Below are 5,687 nucleotides of genomic sequence, written 5' to 3'. Positions count from 1 at the left end.
TTGCATGGGGTTGTTGTGACCCAAGTGCAGGACCCAGCACTTGGCCTCGTTAAACCTCATACAGTTGGCCTCGGCCCATCGATCCGGCCTTTCCAGGTCCCTCTGCAGAGCTTTCCTACCCTCAAGCAAATAGACAGTCCTACCCAATTTGGTGTCATCTGCCCAATTTCGTGTCATGTGTCGTAAACATCTTACCTACACTCATGATATTACACATTTCCTCATCCTATTGCCACAGTGGTCTCTTTCGCAGACTGACGATTTCTAATTGGCTTAGTTGTCCCTGTTATGGAAACAGTTCCATATATTGATTAGCCTTGTTATCCCTTTTGAACCCTTTCAGTTCTGTATGTTTGAGGTAAGCTGAACATGCTATTTGAAGGGTGATCTATGTATTTCTGTAGTGACCTAATGATTCTCTTTATTTTGTTTTATATTACTTTCCTTATCATAATGCAGTAATGCACAATTTGTCATTTGCTTTTTTGACTGTTGCTGAATGTTGAGTTCATAGATTCATGAATCTGTGAACCATAGCTCCAGGATCTTGCTCCTGAACAATAACGATATGCTCAGAGCTTCTTATTTCATATATAAGTTTATGGTTGTTTTTTTCCCATTTATTTATACTGAATTTCATTTCTCATTTTATTGCGCAGTCATTAAGTTTCATAGGGTCCTAGCTGTGATGTCAGGAACACGCCATTCTGTCTGTGTTGTATAAGCCTCCATGCTGGGAACTGGGTTTATGCAAATGCAGCCTAACAACATGCCAGGTAGCACTGCTGAAGAACAAGCATCCTATTAAAGCATGTAATTTAGGGTCCTTGTCACGATCTGGGTTGCCTTGGTTTATTATCTCTGGAATTAATTACTTTATAAACACTTTGAACGGCTGAGCATGTGTTCTAGAGACACTTTGTTAATTAGGATTAAGACGACCAGGCTTATGTCTTGAAGGCAGTTGACCAAGATTTAGGGGTTCCCGATAGGGGATCTGTTTGGTGCAAACACAAATTTTAAGTTTTTGTATCTCTCATCCCTCAGCTGGGTGGTTCAGGGTTATTTCTGCATATGTTCTTGGTTTTCTGGTCAGGAAAGTCAGTATGTGTATTTAATTTGATTCTAGGGTTGTTGCACTAGGTCAGACAGAAGGAAGCACTCTGTCTGCTTGGTACGGCCAGACTTAAGGAGCTTCAGCAGTAAGATCTCTGTCACTTGTTAAATCAAAGAGGTTAACGGGATGCTCCCATTATGAGCATAATGAATTCTCCTTCCCAGTCGTTGTACTTTAATTCCTGAAATCCAGTATTTCCCTGATTCTAAATGGGGAAAGAATAATAGCTGGTCTTTCTGGATGGCATTCTAAATGGTAGCTTGTTTGTGGGAAGCAGTCTTTTAAAAAAGCTACTGTTACGTGGGGTAGTGTTTTGCAAAGTTAATGAATTAATCTCCAGTGAGTACTTCATTACGTACAATGTTTGTGTTCATTCATTCTGTGTATAGGGAACCTAAAGACAGGTGTGAGAATTTTTAAATTCATAAACTCATCAAAGGAACTAATTAATTACATGCTAAGAGAGAAGCAAATCTATGCCTTAAGTCTTTTCTTCCCTTCGCTGGGGGAGAAAAGGTTGCAGAGAAATAATGACATGTTTCTAAAAGCTGTGATCTTGAATATTTTTTAATATTGGTATACAAAGTCATTGTATGTTTCATACTCACTTTGTTGCTTTTCTGTTTAAATGGCTAGATTTTATCTTCTTAAAAATGTTCCTACACTTATATAGCATGTAGACAATATATTTCTTTGTTAGAATGATACTCTTCTTAAAAATGTTCCTACACTTATATAGCATATAGACGATATATTTCTTTGTTAGAATGATACCAGGTTTGGAATTTAAATGTAGTCTTGACAGGTTGCTGAGTTGCCAGCCGGGTTAAACCACAACACAGGTTTGGAATTTAAATGTAGTCTTGACAGGTCTTCTGAAAAACTAAGTAGCCTAGACGAGTCTATCAGGATAATTGTATTACTGATGATGATGATGGAAGTCCTCAGAGATACTTCAGTATGATCATTTACATGTTACTATGCTTGGTTGTTTTTATTACATTTAATCATTTTCAAAGTGACTTCATTTCTAAGAAGTTTTTTTGTCTCTGCAATTTGAAGATGTCAGTTTTCATTTTGATTGCACTGTTAATCTGAGTAGATGAGTGGTATTTTGGTTTTGGGTTTTCTTTTTTTAACTACAAACGCTTCTGTGTCCTCCATAAATTCGTCACTGTGTTACTTTAAAAATATTCTTAATTTTTGAGAACTTTTCTTACAGAGTTCTTGAATTCCAACGTTAGTGCTTACAGAAGATTAGGTGCCTATTTAGGTAGATAATCTTGTCTCATAATTTGACTGGTACAGGGTGGGGTTTGTTAACAGTACCTAAGTGCTATAGGACCTTGGCCTGTATCAGTTGTACCAGCCATTGTACAAGCATGTGGGTAAGACGTGTTTCAGACCCCAGGTCTTTGTAATGTAAATAGGTAAGACAGACATGAGGCAAACAGCAGTAAATTTGTGATTGGCACATACAGGCTAATTGACCTGCTATCCTGTTACGCAATTTCCTTGCTGAGGCACTTTATTTTAACTTCTAATGTAGTGTGCATAAATAATCTGTAGTCTTGGATTGTGAATTTCTTTACATTTCATTTGCTCCCTTCCATTGTATTGACCCTTATTCTAAATTTAACTTCCAATTCTAGTTTAGTTAGTTCACCCACTTCAGGAAGGAATCCTTACTTATACTGCATTTGCTATTGTTAATTATTATTAATCCTCTTTAAATGTAATAGAGTCCCAAAGAAGTGCTTAGCCTGCTAACGTGTTGTCCCTGCCCTGCTCCTGGGAGCCAGAGAGTTGGTGCATTCTTAGCAGCTTTGCCTGGAGTTCTGCTACCTGTGGTCTCTCGTGTAATAGTCTTAAGCGTGTTTTTAAGAGAGAGAAGGAACTGCATCTTAATGCCCACCTGTAGTGTGAAGTGGATTATATTGCCTGAAACTTTATCTGCTCTTGTGTTATTCCCCTCTTTGTTGCAGCACACAGCAAGTTTCTAGAATTCTGCCTACTTTCAGCAGAACACAAGCCTTTTTTCTATGGAAAAAAAAAAAAAAAGGCTTATTCTGCTTTGGCAAGCATACTCTCTCCTATCTTGAGTTGTTTTTTTCTCTTTTTTTGCATGCTGAAAACACTTTAAAACTGTTACAGTATTCTTAGGAGAGGTTGCCTACCAAGGGGCTTTTTGTTTTGAAATTTCTATCAGGCAATGGATTGACAAAATAAATAAATGAGTTGAGGGGGCATTTTGTTTTCATATTTTATGCTCAAGTCATGTACTTTCCAAAACCTCTGACATATCTCTTGGGTTATTATTTTGTACTGTTAAAACACTCATGTAAGAAAGAAGTTACTATAATGTTTTTATATTTTTTAATAAGTGGTGGTTAACCTTGACTAAAGACCAAACATGCCCCCCACCCCCACAGCTTGCTCACTCCCCCTCCTAAACAGGACAAGGGGAGAAAATAGGATGAGAAGCCTCATGGGTTGAGGTCAAGACAGGGAGATCACTTACCAGTTACTGTCACGGGAAGAACAGACTTGAGTTGTGGAAAATTGTGTAACTGACTGCCAGATTACATCGAGCCGTGTGGTGAGAAACAAAAAGAGAAACACTTAAGACAGCGTTTTCCCACCCCTTTCCCAGGCCCACCTTCACCCCTTCCCTCCCGACTCCTCTCCCCCAAGAGGCGCAGGGGTGGGATGGGGGTCGCGGTCAGTCCCTGCCAGCCCCTCTGGGCCGCTCCTCCCTCCTCACCCGTCTCCCTGCTCCAGCGCGGGCCCTTCCCCGGGCTGCAGTCCCTCAGGGACAACCTGCTCCCGCCTGGGCTCTCCACGGCCGCAGCTCCTGCAGGAAAGATCCCCCTGCTGCGGCCTGGTTTGCCCCCCCCCCGTCGCCCCCAGCTTGGCTGAGGGGCTGAGCTGTGCCCTGTGGTGGGGCCCTTGGAGCCGGCTGGGACCATCTGGGGCTGCCCTGCAGCCCCTCCAGCCAACACCCAGGCTTGGACACCCCATATATATAATATTAAGTACATTTCATGTGCCTTTAGAAAACAGCAATAAGCAGGTTTGTACTGCTGTTGGATTATGAGTATTTCTTCTTCAGAGAAGAAGCAGTTTAACCTGAAATCTTACGCTATTTTGCATCTCATGTGTCATCATCTTGCCAGTTACCTGTAGACTGTCTTGGAATACAAACAAACTTCTGTGGTGTCCTGGCTTCAGTGGTAAGGTTATTTTAAGACTTTCCTTAGCACAGAGTTTGAGACCACTGTAGTTGTGGGGAACCCGTTGAAAAGTGTATGTATTTTTGTCACCTGGATCGGGCCAGTGATAGTTGTACAACAGCATTACAAGAGAGTTGTGTATTAGAATGGGACAGAAGCTGTCCCATGCCAGCTCTTTCTTCAATGCTTAGTCATCAGGTTATAAATCTACAGGTTTAACTCCCTTTAGTAAACTTTCCCTCATTCAAATACGGAGTTGTGTGGGATTCTTCTGCGCAGCATGCTGCGAAAGTGGCTAATGAAGTTAAATTGACAATTTACTTAACATTTGAGAAGAGAGAGGAAATGCCTGTAAGAGCATTTTGCTCTGTTGTGACAGCAGTGACTGCAATGTTGGAAAGGCAAGCTGCGTTTTTGCAGTTACCATGGAAAAAGTATTGGTCATGTGCTGTTACCATGGAGATATTCAATGTGGATGCTAGAAATTAGGAAGATTTCTGGACAGAGTAGAAAGACAATTGTTCTTTTTATAGTGAAAGGCGGCTCAAGCTGTTTGACAGTATGGATTGATGAAAGAAAACCGTGAGGATTTAGCATCTTCAAATCTCTAAATTTCATGAGAGAAAATAAAATGCCTGAAGACTGAAAAAAATATGAATATCAAGTAATTTAAAACTTCTGGTGAACTCCTTCATTAATGCTCTAAATTTTTCAATTACCTGTTTTCTTCTGCCATCATTAAGTTCTGCAATCAACCAGGGCTTTTAACAGAACATGTTTTCCCATTCTGTGGTGACTAATATATTGCAGAGGAGCTGGACAGTGTCTAGCCAACTTTGCTGCTGGTCAAAGAACAGAAAAAGCTAAAAAATTAAAAAAAAAAAATAACGCTAACAGCAGAGCATTAATTTTCTTTGTCCTCTGGCAGGGAAGTGCCTTTGCACAGTCAAAGTTGTGAAGGGGTGAGTCACTGAAGTTCAACGCAGTGCCTGGCACCAGGCTCTGTGTTACGTGCCATGTTTGAGTGCCACAGACTTGAAAAGAAAATTCAACCAGTTACCTTAGACTTTCCTCTCAGCCTGAAGCAGAATCAATGTTTACTTTGCTGTCATACCTCCTTTTGCAGGTGCAATGTAGAGATTAAAAAAATTCTTTCTTTACTAGAGAAAAGGTTTAAACCCACCTTTTTTTTTTTTCTCTAAGAAAATGAAAATAGAATGGGTTTTTAAAAGATAAAACAGTTAAGAACAGCATTAGTTATATGTCCATAATGTTGTTTTACGTATTATCTATTCCTTTCTCAGAGAATGGAAAACTTGTGCCTTATATAAAAAGGA

This window comes from Egretta garzetta, unplaced genomic scaffold (assembly GCF_000687185.1).
Source record: "Egretta garzetta isolate BGI_Z169 unplaced genomic scaffold, ASM68718v1 scaffold864, whole genome shotgun sequence".
In the NCBI taxonomy this organism is placed as follows: domain Eukaryota; kingdom Metazoa; phylum Chordata; class Aves; order Pelecaniformes; family Ardeidae; genus Egretta; species Egretta garzetta.
This window is presented reverse-complemented; position numbering follows the sequence as displayed.